Genomic DNA, 12,147 nt, shown 5'->3' with positions numbered 1-12,147 from the left:
GATTAAAAAGGGCTTTAGAAGTTGCTGCAGATGTTACCTGCAACAGAACCTATCATAAGTAACAGTAATGGGGAAAAAAAAAGGGCAAGTATCACCAAACAGATTTTGTTGATTCCATGTAGATACAAAAATAAATAATTTTTAAAATTTTAATTAACAAATAATCACACGAACCTTGTGTGATCCCAGAGTAGACAAGATATTAAGATCATACGGATACTTTTTCGGAGGACCGACACAGTGACGGAGTATGTGGCAGAAAAGCTGTAAAGCACACAACCATCAGACAGCACAGAAAGCACACTCTCGTGTGGGACAGGCACACGGTACACAGCCCACACACACAGGGAAGAAAAATCAGAGTTCACAATAGATTAGTACAACACCATTTTGCCATAGCGTTCATGGTCCATTAATATGAAAGCATATTTTGAATTTAAGGTAGTCAATAATGGCCGTCCACAAGCACAACCAGCACAGCTGTTGAAATACCCCATTTTAAAAAAAAAAAGCCAAAGTACATTCCTGCCCCAGGGAGTACATGATAGCCCGCGTTGCCTTCTGTGGATACGGGCTACAGTGAGCTCTGGCTACGCCATGCACCTGTCAAAGGGGACTGTCAAACCTTCCTAGGAAGCTTTGTTATCTCCAATCTAGCAGCTGTAGAGAACATATTGCTGTAGAGCAATGAAGGCAAAGCTTGGAAAATACCTCACAAAAAGAACCAGTGAGATATTTTGGTGCTGGTGGCATTTCATTCTTAGGTGTTCCCTTGTGGCATTCCCCCAAATGCTTGCAGTTACAGCTCCTTCTCCTGTACAAGAAATTGCGAGGCCTAAGGTGCATTTGCTTCCATTGGACACATTCCCCTGCCCATGGTTTTGATGTCTTTGCAGGAAAAGAGAAAGCAAAAGATCATAGACTGAAGACATTCGGAAGAGCAAATTTCAGAGTCATGCAAAAAGTAGGACGTCTTCAGTGGAGTCAGCTAGTACAATTCTGATGTAATCATGCTTACAGACCAATCTTGGAAGAATTTAAGTCATATGCATCTATCCTTTGTAACCATATTCTGTGACATATCTTTTAGTGATTTACAAAACTTCAGTTAATTAAGTTTTACAGCAGGACAAGAAACGGCTTCCACTTGAAACACACACCTGAAAGCAACTGTCTCAAAGTTATGCACCCCATTAAGCTTCAGCAAAAACAGGCAGACTAGTAAACTACATGTATAGAACATGAACTAATTACTGAAGCTGAATATTTGGCAGTAATTAAGTTAAATACTACTTTAACAGCATTCTGTCTTATTCTAGATGAAAACAAAATAAGAAATAATAGGAGAGGAATAAGACAACTGTGCTAGAGGCACAGCTGGATGCAGTTTCAGTGGACCCTTTCCCACAGCCTTTATCTCTAAGCAAAGTGGAAAGCTCATCAAGCAGTTCATCTGGAATTTACACTCACAGATATAATTTTGTTTGTTTTAAAGACTGAGGAGCGTTTGTTAACTAGCAAGCACAGCACAGATTCAGTGGAATCTCCCTTCTTCCTGCTGCAAACTCAGTGTAAACTGTGAGCTGCTTTTCATTGTTTGCTAAGCCTCTATTTCCACTTTCCTCTCCTGCCATTTGGATTCGTTCCTTACTGGATTTTCTGTTTCTGAAAGAAACCGAAGAAGTGGAGAAGCATACAACATATGAAGTAATGAATCCTTTGTGCTTATCTGTACAGCACTATGTCCACAATCAGCATCCCCCAATACAGAGTAAGCAGCAATAGCACAGGCCAGTTCCTAAGGATTCAATACTTCTTGGCTGAATTAAGGCAAAAGGCCCAGAGATACCTGGGCTGAGATACTCTCGGCATGCTGTCTTTGCTGCTGTTTTCTTGCAGATGGTTAAAGAAAATTTACTGAATATTTTCCTTTAGCAAGATGAACACCTTTCTCACATTCCATACACTTGCAGACAACCTCTTCCTCCCACAAAGGTAAGCTAATTGAATTAGAGGAGCAATTCAGCCTGCCCATATTCTCTGGAGAGCTGAAGGGAAACAGGGAAGAGAAAAATCTGATGCAGAGATACATTTTTCATCTCAAGAAAATGTAAGCTTTTTTAGTGAAGACCAGTAAATGAGACATCATTTCTGAAAGTCCAAAGTGGGGGTGGTTGTTTTCTAATTAACTCTTGCTTCAGTATCTTCTTAACTGTGTTTTTCCTCAATAGCTGTTCGCTCAAATACCACATTTATTATAGAATTCGTCTTTTATATCCAACTGATATCTCATACTTTCTGTGCAAAAAAGGTGTTTCTCTAGAAGCAGTGGCAGGTTAAAAGCAGGTTAAAGCAAGGAGAAAACATAGTTTCTTCCTTACGAAAAAAAATGTTACTATTGCCCAGATGATTGTTGTGCATATGCCATCATACATCTCTGTCATTCTCTCTGTGGATTCCATCAGTAACCCCTTTCAAAATACTTTACCCAAAAGAAACATTGTAAGTTATTTGGCTCACTGGCAAGATCCTAGAATATTAAAGTGCATTTGGAAAGCTAACTTTCACTTAAAATCATTAAGGACACCAAGCAAAAGCGTATCAGACTAGAATTTTGTTGATCCAACTCATCCTGAAAAAAAAAGCTATAATTTACCTTGTATTACTGTGCATTAACATGTAGTTAATGAGATACTTTCTAGAAAGCGTCTAATGCATGCACAGGAGAACATAGTTAAACCAAAACACAAAGTTGCATATTTGCAGGAATCTAAAACATGGCCAAGTAATATTCTTTGCAAATAACTTTTCCTAAGTATCTAGAAAGAAAGATAACAAAAAATAATACCTGCATATCTGAGGTCTGAACAGCATACCCACGCTGACACTTAACTATAGCGAAGCATTCACACAAACCTGTTACACCACCGCCATGCTTTCCTTTTAACAGTCACAACGCAAAACAGTAGCGTACTTCACCTCACCATTAACTCACAACAATTTCTGATATCATACCTTCAGAAGGGCGGGGAAGTTACGATAGAAACTATCTGCCTTTCCCCACACTCCCTCACAACCCAGCCACCTAAGGAAGCTTCCCACCACCGCTTCAGAATGTTTTCTCAGGTATCCCATCGGAACAGCAAGGAGCCATGCCTGTACACCTTCCCATTTCCCTCCCTTTTCTCCAGGTCACAGAACTTCACCTTCTAGCTAGCTTAGAAATACAAAAATTGCCTTCGTTGAACATATACCAAAAAATTACACTACCCATCAGTTTATTCAAACAGCCCAAATAAACAGCAGAGACATTACAGCTCAGATAAGCATTAAAACTGAATTATGCCAGAAAGGCAGAAGCGAAAGTTGCAATTTAATTTAAAATAATTAGTCAGGTTTTACATAATTTGAAGCCTCATTTGATTTATTTAAGCACTTTATCTAGTAAAATATTTTTATTTGCAGGAAAAGTGGAAAGCCATCTACTGCATGCAAAGGTCAATTAGCATGGCCAGCATTACAGAAAACATATATTTCCCTGTCTGCTTTACCTCTTTCAGAACTTAACGTTCCACAATAGAACACAAACCCCAAAACTTTGGTCATTGTTAGAGCTATCTTCAGGATCTATAAAGCACCAAAATCCAAAATAAGCTCTGCAACTTTTTTCATCTTTTTTTTTTTTCCTGTGATGAAAAATAAGATGGAAAAATACCTTTTAATCAAACAAAATATTTAATTAGACCTGAAATTAAAAGATGCATTTTGCACCTTGATTTTTTAACTTGTTTAAAGTGAAGTTTAGATATGCTTCAAAGTAAAATGATATTTTCCTTTTAAAAAAAACCCCACAAACCACAAAAAAACCCACTTTTGAACGTGTTTAAAAAGGAACATCAAAGTCTTGCATATTTTCCAATTTCTTATTCAATTGAATAAATCAATCACAAAATAAAGTTCATTAAATTGACCCAAATATGGATTTTTCTATCCAAAATAAGCCACTCCATTTTGGATACTGTAAAGCTACCAATAGCTCTTTGGTAGCCTTTGTACAATCAACATTGCGATTCTCACACAATTTCAACTACAGAAGTACACACAGAATGTGAAGTAGACTATTCAGTAATAGCATCAAGAGAGGCTCTTGGCATGTCTTAAACTAGGAGACGCAACCATCCTCAAAGCCATTTATATATCAACATGAAAAATTAGGTCTTACTGTAACATTAAAAATGGCTTTCACTCTCAGGTCTGTGGCTCTAGCACAAGTGCTGTGTCAGGCCATAAGAAACTCTCCCAAGACAAAGGCTCAGACGCCTGGCAAGCTATTTTCACATGTCATTTTGGCTGAACATCCTTCCTGTTCCATGGCTATGGATGAAATCCCCTCACAGGATGAATCTCAATGACCAACAGCTGCTCACGGCACTGCCCATCGCCATATTACCAAAAAATGAAAAGGCAATTTCTCTCACAACACTAAGACAATCTAACTAATCTACAAACAAAAAAATAAAGAGCCTGTTACAGAATTATTTTCAAAACTTTCATCAATTAAAAGTCAATGATAATGCTGGAGGGAAGAAACACACATTGACATTCTGTGGTTAAGTCAAGGGAGAAAATGCAGAATAGGCATTCAGTCTAAAGAAAAATTATTTCAAGGGTGATTTTTCTTAATATTTTGTTTATTTGCAACCATCTTTTATTTAAACAAACTGGACAGGGTTGTTAGCCAAATAGCTACTACCTTAAACTCTTTTGCCACAGGTTTTTATTTACATCTTGAATAATGCAAATTATATATCAGAACATCAGGTTTCTTCCTTCTCATTCAAAGAACACAGAAAAATAGCAAATTTCAGCTTAAGTAAGCCTAGCAATGCAAGATCCTAGCCCTCTATTTCTGAGGCTTTCCAAGCCTACAAGTGCAGTATCACCTGAGATAGGTATTTTTCTTCTTGAATGATGCTTTACTTCTGCTTAAAAGAAAGCTATTATTTTAAAGCAAAAACAGGCTATGGAAAATACCCTCACAGTTGTATTCAGACACGCTATATTCTCTCATTTAGAAAAATAATTGCCTTACAGGTTACATAGTCAAAATAGGAAGCTCTTTGCTATACAAAGTTTGTTTTAGTTGAGGGTTTGGATCTCGTGACTGGGAGTCTTCATGATAACGCACACAGTTATTTTGAAGTTTTAAGCAAAAATAAAACTGGCCATACCCCATAGATTCTTAGAGTACTCTATTTGAGCTTGTCACTTACAGCAATTTTTCTGCTTCTGTCTAGCTTCCATAATGCATGGGATTCTTTCATAAATCACCTCAGTGATCCTTGTTGCTATTGTAGACATTTAACCACCATTTGAACATAACATAAAACAGCAACCCAGGCAAAACTACTAATGATTAAAAATAAAAATCTATCCAGGTAAAACCCTAGGTGATGAATAACTAATATGAAAATCAATTTATATAAAACAGAACGTATTTTTTCCACATCCTTCATTAATATGTTACCCTACGGACACACTAATGAAGTGTCCACAGGACTTTTCCCAGTTTCTTTTTGTGGTTTCCACCATGTTTCATCTCTGCAGGCCTGCCATTAGTCACCCAAAGTAATCAGCACAAATTTGCACTGGCAACAGTACGCTTTTTCTCACCTTAGCATGATGGCAATCATTTGCCTCCAATTTAAATAGATTAAGCAAATAATTTAATATTTACAGCACTAGCTTTACAGTAATACAATTTTATTCTTCGAATTATCTATAATCTTTATAATACACTGACATTTTCCTGGTACATATACCAACAAAAACTACTGCTGTGCCTCCCCATCCACCGAGACTTACAGTTTTGCAAGACCTTTATAGTGATGTTCAATTATCCTAAGAACAGCAAGATCAGTGAATAATTTTCAAAGGAACAAGAAGTGGTTCGTTTTGAAGTTCCTTACTAAAGTTTGTGGCTTTTCATAAATCAATACAACATGCAAAAACAATGCAGCAGCTCTACTTAAGAGTTTTTGATTGTCTGAACATAAAACTGAACTCATAACAAATACTAGTTTTAAATTCTCGTACCTTTTTTCCCCCCTAGTGATGCAAAATTTTTCTGAGGGAAAATGTTTGCAATTGAGTTTAGATTTTGAGAGCCAAAAGATTTTTATTTCTCACAAAAAAAATCTTAAATATTTTATATCTACTGTTCAGAATTGTTTTTCCATCATGAAATTTTAAGTCTTCCCCTCTTTCTATCCACACCTCAAAAAATGCCAAAATCTAACAAAACTAGAGGAAAGACATTTAAAAACCAAGAAACAATTAATATGGCTTATATCACAAGGGCTTCATGCCTCTCTACTTCAAGTGGACAAGTGGGAAGAAGCAGCACATAATGATCTTCCAAAAATGGATTGCATTAGCCAATGCATCATTTCAGGCTCACAAACAAATCCAGGAGGGCAATTTCTTACTTTTGATTAAAAAGCCCTTACTACTTTTCCACCTCAGAATTTTCCAGTTACATTCAGGGATCTTGTGTTCTTTCATTTGGCACGCTGGGCCCCCGTCTGGTCAGCTGTGAGCTTATATTCCAACACCCCAAAAAAATTATTTTAGGCATGCTCTTTTCATTCGTTCTCGAAGTACGAGCTTCATGCGATATGAAGTTTATGTTCCTTCTAATCTGATCTCATAACTCTATTCCATGGGGACATCTTTATCAAGGAATAGATTCTTGGCCTAGGATGCTGGAATTAAAAATTCCTTACTAATTAATTTTTAGCTGGCACAAATCAGAGTCTTTTTAAGTTCAGTAGCAACTGTAAGTCTATTCTCCTTGTTTAACCAGTTATAATTAAAGATAAATAAATAGCTCAGCTCTATTTTTTCCCCTAGATGAATGTACTGATTACCACAGTAGGTTTTTCTGCAGAACTTTGGTTTGTGGATGAGAGGTTTAAGAGTCCAACTCTCCAAATACTTCCCCCTAAGAGTAAAGGGGACGGGAGGGGATAGTTCTGAAACCGATCATAAAATGTTTCCAGAAATGTTTCTTTAAAAGCCCATAATTATTTTTAATACTGAAAGTTGGAATATCTGTTTAAATGACCATGCTTGCATATGCTTCTACAACCCTTTTATAAGCAAAATTGTGTGCCCTCTGGACTGCATACACAAACATGGGACAACCATACATTTGCTCACTATTTTCTGTATCAGGTAGTGATACCTATATGCCCCTTTTGGCTACGCACAATGAATAGAATGTATACCTCAGACTGTATGGGCAAGCACAACATCCAGAAAGAAAAAAAAAAAAAAAACCAACACATATTTATACTATCGAAAGATTATGTTTTTGGAGAAGTAAGGCTTGCAAAAGCATCCAGCTAACAAAGAGTGAAACTAGTCACATGCTTTACATGACACATGCTTAAACACTTTGCTGAACTAAGACCTCATAAATGCCAGGAATATGGTCTTTAATATTCCATATTTTAAAATGGACTATTAAACCACAGTATTTTTAAGTTATTGAAGCTTCCTTCTGAGAAGTACAAAAGCTTAAATTAAAATATAAGGTCTGTTACTTTTTTTTTTTCTTTTACATACCCCCTATTTTTAAAGCTTTGATTCAACTCAAGAAACTCAATGGTACCAAGATAGTTAGACAGTTGCACTTTATTTCACCTTGCTCTTTTTCCCCCCCAAAAAATATTATTTTTGCAATAGAACTATTTCACTGTTGGAAAACTGAACTGCCTTTTTTGATTGGTCACATGATACCACTTCTGTTCCCCTGACAGCATCTATGGAATTACCAAGAAGAGAGTTAGAAGAAGCCACAACAAAAATAATCCTTTATATTATCGTTGTGTTCATCCTGGAATATGATATATGTCCATATACATATGTATATATACACTGTGTAATCAGACGGTATGTACTTGGTGGTTTAGTTTCTGGACCATCAGGAACACAGAAGCAGCAGCTCAGAGGTTCAAAACAAGCCCCTTGCTGGAAATGTATGTGGATCATTTAATGCTTTCACTATTAGCTGTGAAGAAGCTTAATCCAAGTTACAGTACTTGTTTTGCCAGTACAGGGAAGCAAGAGATCAAAAGGACCACAAATAGTTAAATGATATCCCTCTGTTCTTGTCAGGCAGACTGACACAGATGCAGCAACCTGCCTGAGCTTCTGAGGAAGTTAGACCAGGGAAATGGCAAGCCTCAGGGATGACAGAGCTGTTCATCACAGCCCTTCCACCACGCTAAATCTTTTCTCCATCTCCTCTTCTCCTTTTGCTTTTCTCCATTTCTGCTGTTAAAAACAACATCCCAGCTTAAAAGAGCTGCCTACTCACCTGAGCCACAAACTCCCGATGGGAATAGCTCCAGCTATTCAAGTCTCCGCGCTCAGGGTTTCAAAAAGTAGGACTTGACCTACAGCTGGGAGAACTTGGAGCACCACCTCAGCACTGTCAAAGCCCAGCAGCTGTAGCAGTGGATTGAGAGGAGTCGGTCGTATCAGCAGCCATTTAACCAGGATAACAGCCAGCTTTTTCAAAATCCTGATTCTTCCCTAAATGCATCAAGGTGATGTGCGATACTACAAATACATACATTTAGACTTGTATACAGAGGGTCCTTGGTTTATGACTGCCTTGTATTCATCCTGTGCCCACCTTCTAAAGTGCTTAAATGGTGTGAGAAAGCCATTAAAGACAAATAGAAAAATGAATGAGGATGTGCATGGCTGAAGTAAATTTATTTTTGTGTTTAAGTGAATACACACAGAAAGTTGTCTCTGGTATTCAGTGATCTGCACTTTCTGAAGCACTTTTCTCCACAAATACAGAAATTCAATAATTAGCTTTCAAGCTATTCATTACATTTCTGGGGTAGATAAATAATGAATAAGAGCCAGCTATTCATTAGTATGCAATACCTGAAAACTGTCTGTTATCCCTTTCGATGAATCTGACCCAAGGTTTCCCTGCCATTGGCGGGAACTAAAATTGTGGCTGACAGAATAGTGTGCTTTGCCCATAAGAAAGCAGAAAGAATAACATGAGTTTGCTACTCAAATAAGCAAGTGGCTTCCCCAAAATTTGTAGAAACTATGGAAGAAAAGTCTTTTTAGGAAAATAGCTTAGAGCACGCTCCTGTTGGTCTAACACATCCAAACAGTGTGCAAGCCTTCCAAGATGCAGAATAGGGGTCAGCTGTTCATGACTTACTCAGCAAGAGTTGCCTGCCTAACCCATCAGGTCTGCTGCCTATGAACCCTCCCCGGTAACGGAAAGGGACAGAGGCTCCCGCGTGAAACTCCCTCCATTTCAGGACTTCAGTCCTGACCCATCCCTGCCACAGACTCCCTTTTGGTTACAAAGAAATTGTTTTGTTTGATTTTAATTTCATTCTGAACTGGAACAGCATTATTATTCTGCCCAGGAAGTAGAATGTGTTAGTGTGCAGCTATTTTATATTTAAGCAAGATGGTGCTTAATGCTTTCAATTTTAGTGCCGCTGCCTCTGGAGAATGTGTGATATTTCAGTGCTTGGTCACTGCTACTTTCTTTATCCCAGCAGGTTGCCAATGCAAGCAGTTCATATACTGCTATGCCAGCTCAGCCGAGCAAGACTAGGCGTTTTGTGTTTGTACTGCCGGTGTCTAACTAGAGTAGCAGCTATTGATGAACATTCTGAAAAACAAAATCTCTAAATGCTGGAGAAAACAGTTAAAGCAATTGGCTCTCCAAAAAGAAGAAAAGATCAGATTGCAGTGCAGTTTGGAAAGTGCTATGAAACCCATTAATAGCAATATGTTCTCCACACATTGAAAAGATGAAGCTAATTAGTAAATTTCTGCAGTTCCCCCCAAGAAGCCTTGTAGATTACTAAATGGGTCCACAATACTACTGGCATCATTCAAAGATGTGCATTTACATTTGATCATTTACCAGAGTGTTTCGCACAATTCTTCTAATTATGGACTGAGCGCCACTCTTCTAGACTCCTAAAAAAGATGAAAAGAAAAATCCGCAGACTCTGCATTATATCCCTTCCTGTTTTAACTCCAGAAAGAGCAATTTTTGGATGGACTAACTTGTGCACACCTCCGTAGCTTCATTAGGAAGAAAAGGATTGCTGCTCCCCTATCACCCTTAGGCTTGCTCATGAGAGAGGCAATTCCACCGTCTCCCGCTGCAAGCTGGACTCCTCAACTTCTTACTCAGAGAAGGCCTAATCAGCAACAAGCTAGGAACCACACCACTCCAAAAGCCCTGTGTCAGACAGTATTTTCCCCCTCACATCCTCCCACCTCAGAAATAAAAAGTTACTGTATTCCCAACATCAGCATACCTTTGGAACAGATTTTTCCCCATCTTCTCCCTGCCTTGCAGATTAGTGGGATGGAGGGGATTCTTCTGGAATCAGGAACACAAAAGCCTTAAATTTGCAGGCTCTAAACAACCGACTGCTCCAGTCCCTGGAACACAGGCCCTCGCACAAGTCCCTGGGTAGCTGGGGGAGAGCTTCTATCCACTACAGCTTTGGTGATCAGGTAGTCTTCTGAGTACAGACAAAATTCATTTGGCCACTGCAATTCATTTGGCAAAATTAATTGCAGGCCACTTGCTCCTGAGAAGGACAATTCTAAGGTACGTCATTCTATGACCACACTTTGCAAATTCCTGCTGTAGACAGCGTTCTGCCTGGTCAATCAAAATGCTCAGAGGCATCCATGAAATAGGAAGGATCCTGATACTCATTAGCAAACAGCAAAATTCATGCCCAGGAAACACGGTGGTCAGATGTGACATAATGCAAACTCAGGAGTGAGCACGTTAAGTTGTCCCAGCAGTTTTTTCAATCGCTGCAATTTTACAACTGTTTTCAAATACAGAAATGAAAAAATTGAGATTTGCATTATGTCCCCAAACTGGGTACACTTTAGGTCATGTAAAAATGGAGCAAAGGAGCAGGAAATCCAGAGCTGGGTTCATCTTAAAGAGACCTCTCAAACATCAGGCTTTTCATATGTGCAAATACAGTTTCAATCTGTATACCTGCGCTTACAGAGCAAGTTGAAGAAGCAGGTCTAGGCTGTCTAACAAGTTGTGAACAACAGCAGGACCTTATCGGAGACCGGCTGTTGTCAGGCCCACAGAGCAGTGGGTTTCACGTTAAGTTAAGGAGGTGCTTTCAGATCATAAGAGCAGCCCAGCTAGAATTACTTTTGTGCTGTATATGGATTTATCAAGCTGAAGATGTTGAGGAGCTAGAACTTGCGAACTGCAGCTTGCCCAGCTGAAGTTCCACTGGGGACTTGTCCGAAGAGGTTGGCTTGTGTCTGAGTTGCTATTTGTCAAGTTTTCTGCTTCTGAAGTGCTCAGAGGAACAAAGTGAAATTGCTGAGCTGGGATATTACCCCACTGGTGTGCTACAGCTACCTCCTACATTTTAGAAGCACCTCTTATACACTTAGGATGCTCCAGCTGCACATTTTCAAGGGTAATTTTGAATCACACTTGGATTTTAAGAGGTTCTAACAAAGTATAGGGCTATAGGCATATAGATTCATGAATGCTTCAATACTGAGTATAAAGCCTTCTATGTTATTTGATTCTATATTTATGCTTTAACTCATTAGTGGGTTTAATTATGCTGCACAGGCTGAAAACGCAGCTTTCTCAAGTTATTTCTCCATATAAGGGATTCAGATGCATTTCCTCTTCTCTGGTGGGGGTCTTTTTTATGATGTGATAAAACAAATAAATACAAGCTAGAATAACAGACATGTATTAATCTGTTGAAGGAAAAATAATCTCCTGCTTAAAGTTTCTATGCACCATTAAAGAAGCCAGAAGAGGCAGATGGAACTGCATTCTGTACTGGAACCTTAGGAAGATCTCTAGAGGGAAAAATAGCGGGGTTTTGTCTTCATAAAGTGAGAAAGGAATTTACTGAAAAATAGATAAATAAAAGCCTACACGCCACTTTCTGGATTCTGGTAATCATAACAAACCACTTATTTTTGCTACTTCTTTCAGTTTTTACTTTTATCACTATTTGTACATAAAAGTATCAGTAAACACCTCATTTGCATCTATCTCAACTACAC

Source organism: Chroicocephalus ridibundus, chromosome 9 (genome assembly GCF_963924245.1).
Source record: "Chroicocephalus ridibundus chromosome 9, bChrRid1.1, whole genome shotgun sequence".
NCBI lineage: Eukaryota > Metazoa > Chordata > Aves > Charadriiformes > Laridae > Chroicocephalus > Chroicocephalus ridibundus.
Note: the sequence above shows the minus strand (reverse complement) of the source record.